Source organism: Fundulus heteroclitus, unplaced genomic scaffold (assembly GCF_011125445.2).
Source record: "Fundulus heteroclitus isolate FHET01 unplaced genomic scaffold, MU-UCD_Fhet_4.1 scaffold_46, whole genome shotgun sequence".
NCBI classification, from domain to species: domain Eukaryota; kingdom Metazoa; phylum Chordata; class Actinopteri; order Cyprinodontiformes; family Fundulidae; genus Fundulus; species Fundulus heteroclitus.
The window spans coordinates 26,966-43,411 of record NW_023396879.1 but is presented as its reverse complement, the minus strand read 5'-3'; the positions used below and the strand labels follow the sequence as shown (position 1 = coordinate 43,411).

Here is a 16,446-nt window from a genome sequence, read left to right as displayed (position 1 = left end):
AGAGCATTGTTTTGTCAAAATTTTGGAAAACTGCAGAGTAGGAGAGTTCTAAGTGCCGTCCTAGAAAGCAAAAGCTTACAGCACCTAGTATTCCCAGGAGGTCTCCCATCCAAGTACTAACCAAGCCCGACTCTGCTTAGCTTCTGAGATCAGACGGGTTCAGGCGCACCAGAGTGGTGTGGCCGTAAGCAACAGCCCTCACCAGGCACGGACATTTTAGACGTCACACAACATTTCCCCAGACATGCCGTGATGGTGGTTGCTTCTTCGTCCTCTTCATCAAAGCCACCCGAGGCTCATGTAGCTCCTAGTCCTGGGACATTATGCATTTGACATTCTTTTGATTAAATAAACAAGTTTGTTTCTCATAGTAAATGGGACAGGCTATCTGTCTGACATTCACAAAACTATGAAAGAGTAGCATAATTTAAAAAAGACTCACGTATCTCTTATCATTGAAGTGCCCTGTAAAACCATTCCTACCCCGCTTCGTGGTGTTGGTGTTGCTTGAACCCAATTGGATGTACAACAGCTTTTTGTCCAGCAGAGAGAGCCAGAGAAAGCAAGTGCCAGAGTGTCTGAAGAGTCAAGAGCATTGTTTTGTCAAAATTTTGGAAAACTGCAGAGTAGGAGAGTTCTAAGTGCCGTCCTAGAAAGCAAAAGCTTACAGCACCTAGTATTCCCAGGAGGTCTCCCATCCAAGTACTAACCAAGCCCGACTCTGCTTAGCTTCTGAGATCAGACGGGTTCAGGCGCACCAGAGTGGTGTGGCCGTAAGCAACAGCCCTCACCAGGCACGGACATTTTAGACGTCACACAACATTTCCCCAGACATGCCGTGATGGTGGTTGCTTCTTCGTCCTCTTCATCAAAGCCACCCGAGGCTCATGTAGCTCCTAGTCCTGGACATATGCATTTGACATTCTTTTGATTAAATAAACAAGTTTGTTTCTCATAGTAAATGGGACAGGCATCTGTCTGACATTCACAAAACTATGAAAGAGTAGCATAATTTGAAAAAAGACTCACGTATCTCTTATCATTGAAGTGCCCTGTAAAAACCATTCCTACCCCGCTTCGTGGTGTTGGTGTTGCTTGAACCCAATTGGATGTACAACAGCTTTTTGTCCAGCAGAGAGAGCCAGAGAAAGCAAGTGCCAGAGTGTCTGAAGAGTCAAGAGCATTGTTTTGTCAAAATTTTGGAAAACTGCAGAGTAGGAGAGTTCTAAGTGCCGTCCTAGAAAGCAAAAGCTTACAGCACCTAGTATTCCCAGGAGGTCTCCCATCCAAGTACTAACCAAGCCCGACTCTGCTTAGCTTCTGAGATCAGACGGGTTCAGGCGCACCAGAGTGGTGTGGCCGTAAGCAACAGCCCTCACCAGGCACGGACATTTTAGACGTCACACAACATTTCCCCAGACATGCCGTGATGGTGGTTGCTTCTTCGTCCTCTTCATCAAAGCCACCCGAGGCTCATGTAGCTCCTAGTCCTGGGACATATGCATTTGACATTCTTTTGATTAAATAAACAAGTTTGTTCCTCATAGTAAATGGGACAGGCATCTGTCTGACATTCACAAAACTATGAAAGAGTAGCATAATTTAAAAAACACTCACGTATCTCTTATCATTGAAGTGCCCTGTAAAACCATTCCTACCCCGCTTCGTGGTGTTGGTGTTGCTTGAACCCAATTGGATGTACAACAGCTTTTTGTCCAGCAGAGAGAGCCAGAGAAAGCAAGTGCCAGAGTGTCTGAAGAGTCAAGAGCATTGTTTTGTCAAAATTTTGGAAAACTGCAGAGTAGGAGAGTTCTAAGTGCCGTCCTAGAAAGCAAAAGCTTACAGCACCTAGTATTCCCAGGAGGTCTCCCATCCAAGTACTAACCAAGCCCGACTCTGCTTAGCTTCTGAGATCAGACGGGTTCAGGCGCACCAGAGTGGTGTGGCCGTAAGCAACAGCCCTCACCAGGCACGGACACTTTAGACGTCACACAACATTTCCCCAGACATGCCGTGATGGTGGTTGCTTCTTCTTCCTCTTCATCAAAGCCACCCGAGGCTCATGTAGCTCCTAGTCCTGGGACATATGCATTTGACATTCTTTTGATTAAATAAACAAGGTTGTTCCTCATAGTAAATGGGACAGGCATCTGTCTGACATTCACAAAACTATGAAAGAGTAGCATAATTTTGACAAAACTCACGTATCTCTTATCATTGAAGTGCCCTGTAAAACCATTCCTACCCCGCTTCGTGGTGTTGGTGTTGCTTGAACCCAATTGGATGTACAACAGCTTTTTGTCCAGCAGAGAGAGCCAGAGAAAGCAAGTGCCAGAGTGTCTGAAGAGTCAAGAGCATTGTTTTGTCAAAACTTTTGGAAAACCGCAGAGTAGGAGAGTTCTAAGTGCCGTCCTAGAAAGCAAAAGCTTACAGCACCTAGTATTCCCAGGAGGTCTCCCATCCAAGTACTAACCAGGCCCGACTCTGCTTAGCTTCTGAGATCAGACGGGTTCAGGCGCACCAGAGTGGTGTGGCCGTAAGCAACAGCCCTCACCAGGCACGGACATTTTAGACGTCACACAACATTTCCCCAGACATGCCGTGATGGCGGTTGCTTCTTCGTCCTCTTCATCAGAGCCACCCGAGGCTCATGTAGCTCCTAGTCCTGGCACATATGCATTTTACATTCTTTTGATTAAGCAAACAACTTAGTTTCTCGTTGTGTTTTATTTTCGGGTTAGTATGCCCAAATCTGGAGGTAGGGATTGTGATTACAGGGTTAGTCAATTCAGGTGCGCTTGATTGCCAAAACCTGAGCTGTCCCCAGGTATGTGCAGCTTTCGTCCAGCAGAGAGAGCCAGAGCCTTTATTTTTTATTTGACCACGGTTTGACCTTTTGTTCCTCGAAGTCAATGAATGCGACAGTGTGGCAGCCACTTGCCTGAAGAGCATTTTCTCTACATTTCATCAACTGTGTCTGAACACAGAAATGAAAGTTTCCCAAATTGTAGAAAGAGGAGTGACCCTCGGCGCTTACTGCTAGTGCACTTCCACGGTGCGGGTGTTGTCCAATGTACCGGCAGGACTCTCACAGACTTATTTGAAGAGAAGGTGCCAAAGTGTCTGAAGAGTCAGGAGCATTATTTTGTCAAAACTTTGGAAAACTGCTGAGTGGAAGAGTTCTAAGTGCCGTCCTAGAAAGCAAAAGCTTACAGCACCTAGTATTCCCAGGAGGTCTCCCATCCAAGTACTAACCAAGCCCGACTCTGCTTAGCTTCTGAGATCAGACGGGTTCAGGCGCACCAGAGTGGTGTGGCCGTAAGCAACAGCCCTCACCAGGCACGGACATTTTAGACGTCACACAACATTTCCCCAGACATGCCGTGATGGTGGTTGCTTCTTCGTCCTCTTCATCAAAGCCACCCGAGGCTCATGTAGCTCCTAGTCCTGGGACATATGCATTTGACATTCTTTTGATTAAATAAACAAGTTTGTTCCTCATAGTAAATGGGACAGGCATCTGTCTGACATTCACAAAACTATGAAAGAGTAGCATAATTTAAAAAACACTCACGTATCTCTTATCATTGAAGTGCCCTGTAAAACCATTCCTACCCCGCTTCGTGGTGTTGGTGTTGCTTGAACCCAATTGGATGTACAACAGCTTTTTGTCCAGCAGAGAGAGCCAGAGAAAGCAAGTGCCAGAGTGTCTGAAGGAGTCAAGAGCATTGTTTTGTCAAAATTTTGGAAAACTGCAGAGTAGGAGAGTTCTAAGTGCCGTCCTAGAAAGCAAAAGCTTACAGCACCTAGTATTCCCAGGAGGTCTCCCATCCAAGTACTAACCAAGCCCGACTCTGCTTAGCTTCTGAGATCAGACGGGTTCAGGCGCACCAGAGTGGTGTGGCCGTAAGCAACAGCCCTCACCAGGCACGGACACTTTAGACGTCACACAACATTTCCCCAGACATGCCGTGATGGTGGTTGCTTCTTCGTCCTCTTCATCAAAGCCACCCGAGGCTCATGTAGCTCCTAGTCCTGGGACATATGCATTTGACATTCTTTTGATTAAATAAACAAGTTTGTTCCTCATAGTAAATGGGACAGGCATCTGTCTGACATTCACAAAACTATGAAAGAGTAGCATAATTTAAAAAACACTCACGCATCTCTTATCATTGAAGTGCCCTGTAAAACCATTCCTACCCCGCTTCGTGGTGTTGGTGTTGCTTGAACCCAATTGGATGTACAACAGCTTTTTGTCCAGCAGAGAGAGCCAGAGAAAGCAAGTGCCAGAGTGTCTGAAGAGTCAAGAGCATTGTTTTGTCAAAACTTTTGGAAAACTGCTGAGTAGGAAGAGTTCTCAGTGCCGTCCTAGAAAGCAAAAGCTTACAGCACCTAGTATTCCCAGGAGGTCTCCCATCCAAGTACTAACCAAGCCCGACTCTGCTTAGCTTCTGAGATCAGACGGGTTCAGGCGCACCAGAGTGGTGTGGCCGTAAGCAACAGCCCTCACCAGGCACGGACATTTTAGACGTCACACAACATTTCCCCAGACATGCCGTGATGGTGGTTGCTTCTTCGTCCTCTTCATCAAAGCCACCCGAGGCTCATGTAGCTCCTAGTCCTGGGACATATGCATTTGACATTCTTTTGATTAAATAAACAAGTTTGTTCCTCATAGTAAATGGGACAGGCATCTGTCTGACATTCACAAAACTATGAAAGAGTAGCATAATTTAAAAAACACTCACGTATCTCTTATCATTGAAGTGCCCTGTAAAACCATTCCTACCCCGCTTCGTGGTGTTGGTGTTGCTTGAACCCAATTGGATGTACAACAGCTTTTTGTCCAGCAGAGAGAGCCAGAGAAAGCAAGTGCCAGAGTGTCTGAGGAGTCAAGAGCATTGTTTTGTCAAAATTTTGGAAAACTGCAGAGTAGGAGAGTTCTAAGTGCCGTCCTAGAAAGCAAAAGCTTACAGCACCTAGTATTCCCAGGAGGTCTCCCATCCAAGTACTAACCAAGCCCGACTCTGCTTAGCTTCTGAGATCAGACGGGTTCAGGCGCACCAGAGTGGTGTGGCCGTAAGCAACAGCCCTCACCAGGCACGGACATTTTAGACGTCACACAACATTTCCCCAGACATGCCGTGATGGCGGTTGCTTCTTCGTCCTCTTCATCAAAGCCACCCGAGGCTCATGTAGCTCCTAGTCCTGGCACATATGCATTTGACATTCTTTTAATTAAGCAAACAACTTTGTTTCTCGTTGTGTTTTATTTTCGGGTTATTATGCCCAAATCTGGAGGTAGGGATTGTGATTACAGGGTTAGTCAATTCAGGTGCGCTTGATTGCCAAAACCTGAGCTGTCCCCAGGTATGTGCAGTTTTTCGTCCAGCAGAGGGAGCCAGATTCTTTATTTTTGATTTGACCACGGTTTGACCTTTTGCTCCTCAAAGACAATGAATGCAACAGTGGGGCAGCCACTTGCCTGAAGAGCATTTTCTCTACATTTCATCTACTGTGTCTGAAATCAGAGATGAAAGTTGCCTAAATTGTAGAAAGAGGAGTGACCCTCGGCGCTTACTGCTAGTGCACTTCCACGGTGCGGGTGTTGTCCAATGTCCCGGCAGGACTCTCACAGACGTATTTGAAGAGAAGGTGCCAGAGTGTGTGAAGAGTCAAGAGTATTAGTTTGTCAAAACTTTGGAAAACTGCTGAGTGGAAGAGTTCTAAGTGCCGTCCTAGAAAGCAAAAGCTTACAGCACCTAGTATTCCCAGGAGGTCTCCCATCCAAGTACTAACCAAGCCCGACTCTGCTTAGCTTCTGAGATCAGACGGGTTCAGGCGCACCAGAGTGGTGTGGCCGTAAGCAACAGCCCTCACCAGGCACGGACATTTTAGACGTCACACAACATTTCCCCAGACATGCCGTGATGGTGGTTGCTTCTTCGTCCTCTTCATCAAAGCCACCCGAGGCTCATGTAGCTCCTAGTCCTGGGACATATGCATTTGACATTCTTTTGATTAAATAAACAAGTTTGTTCCTCATAGTAAATGGGACAGGCATCTGTCTGACATTCACAAAACTATGAAAGAGTAGCATAATTTAAAAAACACTCACGTATCTCTTATCATTGAAGTGCCCTGTAAAACCATTCCTACCCCGCTTCGTGGTGTTGGTGTTGCTTGAACCCAATTGGATGTACAACAGCTTTTTGTCCAGCAGAGAGAGCCAGAGAAAGCAAGTGCCAGAGTGTCTGAAGAGTCAAGAGCATTGTTTTGTCAAAATTTTGGAAAACTGCAGAGTAGGAGAGTTCTAAGTGCCGTCCTAGAAAGCAAAAGCTTACAGCACCTAGTATTCCCAGGAGGTCTCCCATCCAAGTACTAACCAAGCCCGACTCGGCTTAGCTTCTGAGATCAGACGGGTTCAGGCGCACCAGAGTGGTGTGGCCGTAAGCAACAGCCCTCACCAGGCACGGACACTTTAGACGTCACACAACATTTCCCCACACATGCCGTGATGGTGGTTGCTTCTTCGTCCTCTTCATCAAAGCCACCCGAGGCTCATGTAGCTCCTAGTCCTGGGACATATGCATTTGACATTCTTTTGATTAAATAAACAAGGTTGTTCCTCATAGTAAATGGGACAGGCATCTGTCTGACATTCACAAAACTATGAAAGAGTAGCATAATTTAAAAAACACTCACGCATCTCTTATCATTGAAGTGCCCTGTAAAACCATTCCTACCCCGCTTCGTGGTGTTGGTGTTGCTTGAACCCAATTGGATGTACAAAAGCTTTTTGTCCAGCAGAGAGAGCCAGAGAAAGCAAGTGCCAGAGTGTCTGAAGAGTCAAGAGCATTGTTTTGTCAAAACTTTGGAAAACTGCTGAGTGGAAGAGTTCTCAGTGCCCTACAAGAAAGCAAAAGCTTACAGCACCTAGTATTCCCAGGAGGTCTCCCATCCAAGTACTAACCAAGCCCGACTCTGCTTAGCTTCTGAGATCAGACGGGTTCAGGCGCACCAGAGTGGTGTGGCCGTAAGCAACAGCCCTCACCAGGCACGGACATTTTAGACGTCACACAACATTTCCCCAGACATGCCGTGATGGTGGTTGCTTCTTCGTCCTCTTCATCAAAGCCACCCGAGGCTCATGTAGCTCCTAGTCCTGGGACATATGCATTTGACATTCTTTTGATTAAATAAACAAGTTTGTTTCTCATAGTAAATGGGACAGGCATCTGTCTGACATTCACAAAACTATGAAAGAGTAGCATAATTTAAAAAAGACTCACGTATCTCTTATCATTGAAGTGCCCTGTAAAACCATTCCTACCCCGCTTCGTGGTGTTGGTGTTGCTTGAACCCAATTGGATGTACAACAGCTTTTTGTCCAGCAGAGAGAGCCAGAGAAAGCAAGTGCCAGAGTGTCTGAGGAGTCAAGAGCATTGTTTTGTCAAAATTTTGGAAAACTGCAGAGTAGGAGAGTTCTAAGTGCCGTCCTAGAAAGCAAAAGCTTACAGCACCTAGTATTCCCAGGAGGTCTCCCATCCAAGTACTAACCAAGCCCGACTCTGCTTAGCTTCTGAGATCAGACGGGTTCAGGCGCACCAGAGTGGTGTGGCCGTAAGCAACAGCCCTCACCAGGCACGGACATTTTAGACGTCACACAACATTTCCCCAGACATGCCGTGATGGCGGTTGCTTCTTCGTCCTCTTCATCAAAGCCACCCGAGGCTCATGTAGCTCCTAGTCCTGGCACATATGCATTTGACATTCTTTTAATTAAGCAAACAACTTTGTTTCTCGTTGTGTTTTATTTTCGGGTTATTATGCCCAAATCTGGAGGTAGGGATTGTGATTACAGGGTTAGTCAATTCAGGTGCGCTTGATTGCCAAAACCTGAGCTGTCCCCAGGTATGTGCAGTTTTTCGTCCAGCAGAGGGAGCCAGATTCTTTATTTTTGATTTGACCACGGTTTGACCTTTTGCTCCTCAAAGACAATGAATGCAACAGTGGGGCAGCCACTTGCCTGAAGAGCATTTTCTCTACATTTCATCTACTGTGTCTGAAATCAGAGATGAAAGTTGCCTAAATTGTAGAAAGAGGAGTGACCCTCGGCGCTTACTGCTAGTGCACTTCCACGGTGCGGGTGTTGTCCAATGTCCCGGCAGGACTCTCACAGACGTATTTGAAGAGAAGGTGCCAGAGTGTGTGAAGAGTCAAGAGTATTAGTTTGTCAAAACTTTGGAAAACTGCTGAGTGGAAGAGTTCTAAGTGCCGTCCTAGAAAGCAAAAGCTTACAGCACCTAGTATTCCCAGGAGGTCTCCCATCCAAGTACTAACCAAGCCCGACTCTGCTTAGCTTCTGAGATCAGACGGGTTCAGGCGCACCAGAGTGGTGTGGCCGTAAGCAACAGCCCTCACCAGGCACGGACATTTTAGACGTCACACAACATTTCCCCAGACATGCCGTGATGGTGGTTGCTTCTTCGTCCTCTTCATCAAGCCACCCGAGGCTCATGTAGCTCCTAGTCCTGGGACATATGCATTTGACATTCTTTTGATTAAATAAACAAGTTTGTTCCTCATAGTAAATGGGACAGGCATCTGTCTGACATTCACAAAACTATGAAAGAGTAGCATAATTTAAAAAACACTCACGTATCTCTTATCATTGAAGTGCCCTGTAAAACCATTCCTACCCCGCTTCGTGGTGTTGGTGTTGCTTGAACCCAATTGGATGTACAACAGCTTTTTGTCCAGCAGAGAGAGCCAGAGAAAGCAAGTGCCAGAGTGTCTGAGGAGTCAAGAGCATTGTTTTGTCAAAATTTTGGAAAACTGCAGAGTAGGAGAGTTCTAAGTGCCGTCCTAGAAAGCAAAAGCTTACAGCACCTAGTATTCCCAGGAGGTCTCCCATCCAAGTACTAACCAAGCCCGACTCGGCTTAGCTTCTGAGATCAGACGGGTTCAGGCGCACCAGAGTGGTGTGGCCGTAAGCAACAGCCCTCACCAGGCACGGACACTTTAGACGTCACACAACATTTCCCCAGACATGCCGTGATGGTGGTTGCTTCTTCGTCCTCTTCATCAAAGCCACCCGAGGCTCATGTAGCTCCTAGTCCTGGGACATATGCATTTGACATTCTTTTGATTAAATAAACAAGGTTGTTCCTCATAGTAAATGGGACAGGCATCTGTCTGACATTCACAAAACTATGAAAGAGTAGCATAACTTAAAAAACACTCACGTATCTCTTATCATTGAAGTGCCCTGTAAAACCATTCCTACCCCGCTTCGTGGTGTTGGTGTTGCTTGAACCTAATTGGATGTACAACAGCTTTTTGTCCAGCAGAGAGAGCCAGAGAAAGCAAGTGCCAGAGTGTCTGAAGAGTCAAGAGCATTGTTTTGTCAAAATTTTGGAAAACTGCAGAGTAGGAGAGTTCTAAGTGCCGTCCTAGAAAGCAAAAGCTTACAGCACCTAGTATTCCCAGGAGGTCTCCCATCCAAGTACTAACCAAGCCCGACTCTGCTTAGCTTCTGAGATCAGACGGGTTCAGGCGCACCAGAGTGGTGTGGCCGTAAGCAACAGCCCTCACCAGGCACGGACACTTTAGACGTCACACAACATTTCCCCAGACATGCCGTGATGGTGGTTGCTTCTTCGTCCTCTTCATCAAAGCCACCCGAGGCTCATGTAGCTCCTAGTCCTGGGACATATGCATTTGACATTCTTTTGATTAAATAAACAAGTTTGTTCCTCATAGTAAATGGGACAGGCATCTGTCTGACATTCACAAAACTATGAAAGAGTAGCATAATTTTGACAAAACTCATTTATCTCTTATCATTGAAGTGCCCTGTAAAACCATTCCTACCCCGCTTCGTGGTGGTGGTGTTGCTTGAACCCCATTGGATGTACAACAGCTTTTTGTCCAGCAGAGAGAGCCAGAGAGAGCAAGTGCCAGAGTGTCTGAAGAGTCAAGAGCATTGTTTTGTCAAAACTTTTGGAAAACCGCAGAGTAGGAGAGTTCTCAGTACCCTCCTAGAAAGCAAAAGCTTACAGCACCTAGTATTCCCAGGAGGTCTCCCATCCAAGTACTAACCAGGCCCGACTCTGCTTAGCTTCTGAGATCAGACGGGTTCAGGCGCACCAGAGTGGTGTGGCCGTAAGCAACAGCCCTCGCAAGGCACGGACATTTTAGACGTCACACAACATTTGCCCAGACATGCCGTGATGGCGGTAGCTTCTTCGTCCTCTTCATCAAAGCCACCCGAGGCTCATGTAGCTCCTAGTCCTGGCACATATGCATTTTACATTCTTTTGATTAAGCAAACAACTTAGTTTCTCGTTGTGTTTTATTTTCGGGTTAGTATGCCCAAATCTGGAGGTAGGGATTGTGATTACAGGGTTAGTCAATTCAGGTGCGCTTGATTGCCAAAACCTGAGCTGTCCCCAGGTATGTGCAGCTTTCGTCCAGCAGAGAGAGCCAGAGCCTTTATTTTTTATTTGACCACGGTTTGACCTTTTGTTCCTCGAAGACAATGAATGCAACAGTGGGGCAGCCACTTGCCTGAAGAGCATTTTCTCTACATTTCATCTACTGTGTCTGAAATCAGAGATGAAAGTTGCCTAAATTGTAGAAAGAGGAGTGACCCTCGGCGCTTACTGCTAGTGCACTTCCACGGTGCGGGTGTTGTCCAATGTCCCGGCAGGACTCTCACAGACGTATTTGAAGAGAAGGTGCCAGAGTGTGTGAAGAGTCAAGAGTATTAGTTTGTCAAAACTTTGGAAAACTGCTGAGTGGAAGAGTTCTAAGTGCCGTCCTAGAAAGCAAAAGCTTACAGCACCTAGTATTCCCAGGAGGTCTCCCATCCAAGTACTAACCAAGCCCGACTCTGCTTAGCTTCTGAGATCAGACGGGTTCAGGCGCACCAGAGTGGTGTGGCCGTAAGCAACAGCCCTCACCAGGCACGGACATTTTAGACGTCACACAACATTTCCCCAGACATGCCGTGATGGTGGTTGCTTCTTCGTCCTCTTCATCAAAGCCACCCGAGGCTCATGTAGCTCCTAGTCCTGGGACATATGCATTTGACATTCTTTTGATTAAATAAACAAGTTTGTTCCTCATAGTAAATGGGACAGGCATCTGTCTGACATTCACAAAACTATGAAAGAGTAGCATAATTTAAAAAACACTCACGCATCTCTTATCATTGAAGTGCCCTGTAAAACCATTCCTACCCCGCTTCGTGGTGTTGGTGTTGCTTGAACCCAATTGGATGTACAACAGCTTTTTGTCCAGCAGAGAGAGCCAGAGAAAGCAAGTGCCAGAGTGTCTGAAGAGTGAAGAGCATTGTTTTGTCAAAATTTTGGAAAACTGCAGAGTAGGAGAGTTCTAAGTGCCGTCCTAGAAAGCAAAAGCTTACAGCACCTAGTATTCCCAGGAGGTCTCCCATCCAAGTACTAACCAAGCCCGACTCTGCTTAGCTTCTGAGATCAGACAGGTTCAGGCGCACCAGAGTGGTGTGGCCGTAAGCAACAGCCCTCACCAGGCACGGACACTTTAGACGTCACACAACATTTCCCCAGACATGCCATGATGGTGGTTGCTTCTTCGTCCTCTTCATCAAAGCCACCCGAGGCTCATGTAGCTCCTAGTCCTGGGACATATGCATTTGACATTCTTTTGATTAAATAAACAAGTTTGTTCCTCATAGTAAATGGGACAGGCATCTGTCTGACATTCACAAAACTATGAAAGAGTAGCATAATTTAAAAAACACTCACGCATCTCTTATCATTGAAGTGCCCTGTAAAACCATTCCTACCCCGCTTCGTGGTGTTGGTGTTGCTTGAACCCAATTGGATGTACAACAGCTTTTTGTCCAGCAGAGAGAGCCAGAGAAAGCAAGTGCCAGAGTGTCTGAAGAGTCAAGAGCATTGTTTTGTCAAAACTTTGGAAAACTGCTGAGTGGAAGAGTTCTCAGTGCCGTCCTAGAAAGCAAAAGCTTACAGCACCTAGTATTCCCAGGAGGTCTCCCATCCAAGTACTAACCAAGCCCGACTCGGCTTAGCTTCTGAGATCAGACGGGTTCAGGCGCACCAGAGTGGTGTGGCCGTAAGCAACAGCCCTCACCAGGCACGGACACTTTAGACGTCACACAACATTTCCCCAGACATGCCGTGATGGTGGTTGCTTCTTCGTCCTCTTCATCAAAGCCACCCGAGGCTCATGTAGCTCCTAGTCCTGGGACATATGCATTTGACATTCTTTTGATTAAATAAACAAGGTTGTTCCTCATAGTAAATGGGACAGGCATCTGTCTGACATTCACAAAACTATGAAAGAGTAGCATAACTTAAAAAACACTCACGTATCTCTTATCATTGAAGTGCCCTGTAAAACCATTCCTACCCCGCTTCGTGGTGTTGGTGTTGCTTGAACCCAATTGGATGTACAACAGCTTTTTGTCCAGCAGAGAGAGCCAGAGAAAGCAAGTGCCAGAGTGTCTGAAGAGTCAAGAGCATTGTTTTGTCAAAATTTTGGAAAACTGCAGAGTAGGAGAGTTCTAAGTGCCGTCCTAGAAAGCAAAAGCTTACAGCACCTAGTATTCCCAGGAGGTCTCCCATCCAAGTACTAACCAAGCCCGACTCTGCTTAGCTTCTGAGATCAGACAGGTTCAGGCGCACCAGAGTGGTGTGGCCGTAAGCAACAGCCCTCACCAGGCACGGACACTTTAGACGTCACACAACATTTCCCCAGACATGCCGTGATGGTGGTTGCTTCTTCGTCCTCTTCATCAAAGCCACCCGAGGCTCATGTAGCTCCTAGTCCTGGGACATATGCATTTGACATTCTTTTGATTAAATAAACAAGTTTGTTCCTCATAGTAAATGGGACAGGCATCTGTCTGACATTCACAAAACTATGAAAGAGTAGCATAATTTAAAAAACACTCACGCATCTCTTATCATTGAAGTGCCCTGTAAAACCATTTCTACCCCGCTTCGTGGTGTTGGTGTTGCTTGAACCCAATTGGATGTACAAAAGCTTTTTGTCCAGCAGAGAGAGCCAGAGAAAGCAAGTGCCAGAGTGTCTGAAGAGTCAAGAGCATTGTTTTGTCAAAACTTTGGAAAACTGCTGAGTGGAAGAGTTCTCAGTGCCGTCCTAGAAAGCAAAAGCTTACAGCACCTAGTATTCCCAGGAGGTCTCCCATCCAAGTACTAACCAAGCCCGACTCTGCTTAGCTTCTGATATCAGACGGGTTCAGGCGCACCAGAGTGGTGTGGCCGTAAGCCACAGGCCTCACCAGGCACGGACATTTTAGACGTCACACAACATTTCCCCAGACATGCCGTGATGGCGGTTGCTTCTTCGTCCTCTTCATCAGAGCCACCCGAGGCTCATGTAGCTCCTAGTCCTGGGACATATGCATTTGACATTCTTTTAATTAAGCAAACAACTTTGTTTCTCGTTGTGTTTTATTTTCGGGTTATTATGCCCAAATCTGGAGGTAGGGATTGTGATTACAGGGTTAGTCAATTCAGGTGCGCTTGATTGCCAAAACCTGAGCTGTCCCCAGGTATGTGCAGTTTTTCGTCCAGCAGAGGGAGCCAGATTCTTTATTTTTGATTTGACCACGGTTTGACCTTTTGCTCCTCAAAGACAATGAATGCAACAGTGGGGCAGCCACTTGCCTGAAGAGCATTTTCTCTACATTTCATCAACTGTGTCTGAACTCAGAGATGAAAGTTGCCTAAATTGTAGAAAGAGGAGTGACCCTCGGCGCTTACTGCTAGTGCACTTCCACGGTGCGGGTGTTGTCCAATGTCCCGGCAGGACTCTCACAGACGTATTTGAAGAGAAGGTGCCAGAGTGTGTGAAGAGTCAAGAGTATTGTTTTGTCAAAATTTTGGAAAACTGCAGAGTAGGAGAGTTCTAAGTGCCGTCCTAGAAAGCAAAAGCTTACAGCACCTAGTATTCCCAGGAGGTCTCCCATCCAAGTACTAACCAAGCCCGACTCTGCTTAGCTTCTGAGATCAGACGGGTTCAGGCGCACCAGAGTGGTGTGGCCGTAAGGAACAGCCCTCACCAGGCACGGACACTTTAGACGTCACACAACATTTCCCCAGACATGCCGTGATGGTGGTTGCTTCTTCGTCCTCTTCATCAAAGCCACCCGAGGCTCATGTAGCTCCTAGTCCTGGGACATATGCATTTGACATTCTTTTGATTAAATAAACAAGTTTGTTCCTCATAGTAAATGGGACAGGCATCTGTCTGACATTCACAAAACTATGAAAGAGTAGCATAATTTAAAAAACACTCACGCATCTCTTATCATTGAAGTGCCCTGTAAAACCATTCCTACCCCGCTTCGTGGTGTTGGTGTTGCTTGAACCCAATTGGATGTACAACAGCTTTTTGTCCAGCAGAGAGAGCCAGAGAAAGCAAGTGCCAGAGTGTCTGAAGAGTGAAGAGCATTGTTTTGTCAAAATTTTGGAAAACTGCAGAGTAGGAGAGTTCTAAGTGCCGTCCTAGAAAGCAAAAGCTTACAGCACCTAGTATTCCCAGGAGGTCTCCCATCCAAGTACTAACCAAGCCCGACTCTGCTTAGCTTCTGAGATCAGACGGGTTCAGGCGCACCAGAGTGGTGTGGCCGTAAGCAACAGCCCTCACCAGGCACGGACATTTTAGACGTCACACAACATTTCCCCAGACATGCCGTGATGGTGGTTGCTTCTTCGTCCTCTTCATCAAAGCCACCCGAGGCTCATGTAGCTCCTAGTCCTGGGACATATGCATTTGACATTCTTTTGATTAAATAAACAAGTTTGTTCCTCATAGTAAATGGGACAGGCATCTGTCTGACATTCACAAAACTATGAAAGAGTAGCATAATTTAAAAAACACTCACGCATCTCTTATCATTGAAGTGCCCTGTAAAACCATTCCTACCCCGCTTCGTGGTGTTGGTGTTGCTTGAACCCAATTGGATGTACAACAGCTTTTGTCCAGCAGAGAGAGCCAGAGAAAGCAAGTGCCAGAGTGTCTGAAGAGTCAAGAGCATTGTTTTGTCAAAATTTTGGAAAACTGCAGAGTAGGAGAGTTCTAAGTGCCGTCCTAGAAAGCAAAAGCTTACAGCACCTAGTATTCCCAGGAGGTCTCCCATCCAAGTACTAACCAAGCCCGACTCTGCTTAGCTTCTGAGATCAGACGGGTTCAGGCGCACCAGAGTGGTGTGGCCGTAAGCAACAGCCCTCACCAGGCACGGACACTTTAGACGTCACACAACATTTCCCCAGACATGCCGTGATGGTGGTTGCTTCTTCGTCCTCTTCATCAAAGCCACCCGAGGCTCATGTAGCTCCTAGTCCTGGGACATATGCATTTGACATTCTTTTGATTAAATAAACAAGTTTGTTCCTCATAGTAAATGGGACAGGCATCTGTCTGACATTCACAAAACTATGAAAGAGTAGCATAATTTAAAAAACACTCACGCATCTCTTATCATTGAAGTGCCCTGTAAAACCATTCCTACCCCGCTTCGTGGTGTTGGTGTTGCTTGAACCCAATTGGATGTACAACAGCTTTTTGTCCAGCAGAGAGAGCCAGAGAAAGCAAGTGCCAGAGTGTCTGAAGAGTCAAGAGCATTGTTTTGTCAAAATTTTGGAAAACTGCAGAGTAGGAGAGTTCTAAGTGCCGTCCTAGAAAGCAAAAGCTTACAGCACCTAGTATTCCCAGGAGGTCTCCCATCCAAGTACTAACCAAGCCCGACTCTGCTTAGCTTCTGAGATCAGACGGGTTCAGGCGCACCAGAGTGGTGTGGCCGTAAGCAGCAACCCTCACCAGGCACGGACACTTTAGACGTCACACAACATTTCCCCAGACATGCCGTGATGGTGGTTGCTTCTTCGTCCTCTTCATCAAAGCCACCCGAGGCTCATGTAGCTCCTAGTCCTGGGACATATGCATTTGACATTCTTTTGATTAAATAAACAAGTTTGTTCCTCATAGTAAATGGGACAGGCATCTGTCTGACATTCACAAAACTATGAAAGAGTAGCATAATTTAAAAAACACTCACGCATCTCTTATCATTGAAGTGCCCTGTAAAACCATTCCTACCCCGCTTCGTGGTGTTGGTGTTGCTTGAACCCAATTGGATGTACAACAGCTTTTTGTCCAGCAGAGAGAGCCAGAGAAAGCAAGTGCCAGAGTGTCTGAAGAGTCAAGAGCATTGTTTTGTCAAAATTTTGGAAAACTGCAGAGTAGGAGAGTTCTAAGTGCCGTCCTAGAAAGCAAAAGCTTACAGCACCTAGTATTCCTAGGAGGTCTCCCATCCAAGTACTAACCAAGCCCGACTCTGCTTAGCTTCTGAGATCAGACGGGTTCAGGCGCACCAGAGTGGTGTGGCCGTAAGCAACAGCCCTC

General features: G+C 46.4%; 20 non-coding genes and 7 pseudogenes across 20 annotated transcripts; all 27 read right to left on the bottom strand.

The window, feature by feature from the left end:
* Positions 1-72: 72 nt before the first annotated feature.
* On the bottom strand, positions 73-190 carry LOC118560683. Its single transcript, XR_004929523.1, has one exon. It is a non-coding gene; the product is annotated as a 5S ribosomal RNA (ribosomal RNA).
* Positions 191-661: 471 nt separating this feature from the next.
* LOC118560682 lies at positions 662-779 on the bottom strand. The gene has a single exon (XR_004929522.1). It is a non-coding gene; the product is annotated as a 5S ribosomal RNA (ribosomal RNA).
* A 470-nt stretch (positions 780-1,249) lies between these two features.
* Positions 1,250-1,367, bottom strand: LOC118560681. The gene has a single exon (XR_004929521.1). It is a non-coding gene; the product is annotated as a 5S ribosomal RNA (ribosomal RNA).
* Positions 1,368-1,836: 469 nt separating this feature from the next.
* On the bottom strand, positions 1,837-1,954 carry LOC118560680. The gene has a single exon (XR_004929520.1). It is a non-coding gene; the product is annotated as a 5S ribosomal RNA (ribosomal RNA).
* A 470-nt stretch (positions 1,955-2,424) lies between these two features.
* On the bottom strand, positions 2,425-2,542 carry LOC118560663. The gene has a single exon (XR_004929503.1). It is a non-coding gene; the product is annotated as a 5S ribosomal RNA (ribosomal RNA).
* Positions 2,543-3,206: 664 nt separating this feature from the next.
* Positions 3,207-3,324, bottom strand: LOC118560679. Its single transcript, XR_004929519.1, has one exon. It is a non-coding gene; the product is annotated as a 5S ribosomal RNA (ribosomal RNA).
* A 470-nt stretch (positions 3,325-3,794) lies between these two features.
* Positions 3,795-3,912, bottom strand: LOC118560678. Its single transcript, XR_004929518.1, has one exon. It is a non-coding gene; the product is annotated as a 5S ribosomal RNA (ribosomal RNA).
* A 471-nt stretch (positions 3,913-4,383) lies between these two features.
* On the bottom strand, positions 4,384-4,501 carry LOC118560677. The gene has a single exon (XR_004929517.1). It is a non-coding gene; the product is annotated as a 5S ribosomal RNA (ribosomal RNA).
* A 469-nt stretch (positions 4,502-4,970) lies between these two features.
* On the bottom strand, positions 4,971-5,088 carry LOC118560676. The gene has a single exon (XR_004929516.1). It is a non-coding gene; the product is annotated as a 5S ribosomal RNA (ribosomal RNA).
* A 665-nt stretch (positions 5,089-5,753) lies between these two features.
* Positions 5,754-5,871, bottom strand: LOC118560674. Its single transcript, XR_004929514.1, has one exon. It is a non-coding gene; the product is annotated as a 5S ribosomal RNA (ribosomal RNA).
* Positions 5,872-6,340: 469 nt separating this feature from the next.
* Positions 6,341-6,458, bottom strand: LOC118560702 (annotated as a pseudogene).
* A 469-nt stretch (positions 6,459-6,927) lies between these two features.
* LOC118560673 lies at positions 6,928-7,045 on the bottom strand. Its single transcript, XR_004929513.1, has one exon. It is a non-coding gene; the product is annotated as a 5S ribosomal RNA (ribosomal RNA).
* A 469-nt stretch (positions 7,046-7,514) lies between these two features.
* LOC118560671 lies at positions 7,515-7,632 on the bottom strand. Its single transcript, XR_004929512.1, has one exon. It is a non-coding gene; the product is annotated as a 5S ribosomal RNA (ribosomal RNA).
* A 665-nt stretch (positions 7,633-8,297) lies between these two features.
* LOC118560670 lies at positions 8,298-8,415 on the bottom strand. The gene has a single exon (XR_004929511.1). It is a non-coding gene; the product is annotated as a 5S ribosomal RNA (ribosomal RNA).
* A 468-nt stretch (positions 8,416-8,883) lies between these two features.
* Positions 8,884-9,001, bottom strand: LOC118560701 (annotated as a pseudogene).
* A 469-nt stretch (positions 9,002-9,470) lies between these two features.
* Positions 9,471-9,588, bottom strand: LOC118560669. The gene has a single exon (XR_004929510.1). It is a non-coding gene; the product is annotated as a 5S ribosomal RNA (ribosomal RNA).
* A 470-nt stretch (positions 9,589-10,058) lies between these two features.
* Positions 10,059-10,176, bottom strand: LOC118560630. The gene has a single exon (XR_004929491.1). It is a non-coding gene; the product is annotated as a 5S ribosomal RNA (ribosomal RNA).
* A 664-nt stretch (positions 10,177-10,840) lies between these two features.
* LOC118560668 lies at positions 10,841-10,958 on the bottom strand. Its single transcript, XR_004929509.1, has one exon. It is a non-coding gene; the product is annotated as a 5S ribosomal RNA (ribosomal RNA).
* A 469-nt stretch (positions 10,959-11,427) lies between these two features.
* Positions 11,428-11,545, bottom strand: LOC118560633 (annotated as a pseudogene).
* A 469-nt stretch (positions 11,546-12,014) lies between these two features.
* On the bottom strand, positions 12,015-12,132 carry LOC118560700 (annotated as a pseudogene).
* Positions 12,133-12,601: 469 nt separating this feature from the next.
* Positions 12,602-12,719, bottom strand: LOC118560632 (annotated as a pseudogene).
* A 469-nt stretch (positions 12,720-13,188) lies between these two features.
* LOC118560634 lies at positions 13,189-13,306 on the bottom strand (annotated as a pseudogene).
* A 665-nt stretch (positions 13,307-13,971) lies between these two features.
* Positions 13,972-14,089, bottom strand: LOC118560631 (annotated as a pseudogene).
* Positions 14,090-14,558: 469 nt separating this feature from the next.
* Positions 14,559-14,676, bottom strand: LOC118560667. The gene has a single exon (XR_004929508.1). It is a non-coding gene; the product is annotated as a 5S ribosomal RNA (ribosomal RNA).
* Positions 14,677-15,144: 468 nt separating this feature from the next.
* LOC118560666 lies at positions 15,145-15,262 on the bottom strand. Its single transcript, XR_004929507.1, has one exon. It is a non-coding gene; the product is annotated as a 5S ribosomal RNA (ribosomal RNA).
* A 469-nt stretch (positions 15,263-15,731) lies between these two features.
* Positions 15,732-15,849, bottom strand: LOC118560665. The gene has a single exon (XR_004929505.1). It is a non-coding gene; the product is annotated as a 5S ribosomal RNA (ribosomal RNA).
* Positions 15,850-16,318: 469 nt separating this feature from the next.
* LOC118560695 lies at positions 16,319-16,436 on the bottom strand. The gene has a single exon (XR_004929535.1). It is a non-coding gene; the product is annotated as a 5S ribosomal RNA (ribosomal RNA).
* Between the last annotated feature and the right edge of the window lie 10 nt (positions 16,437-16,446).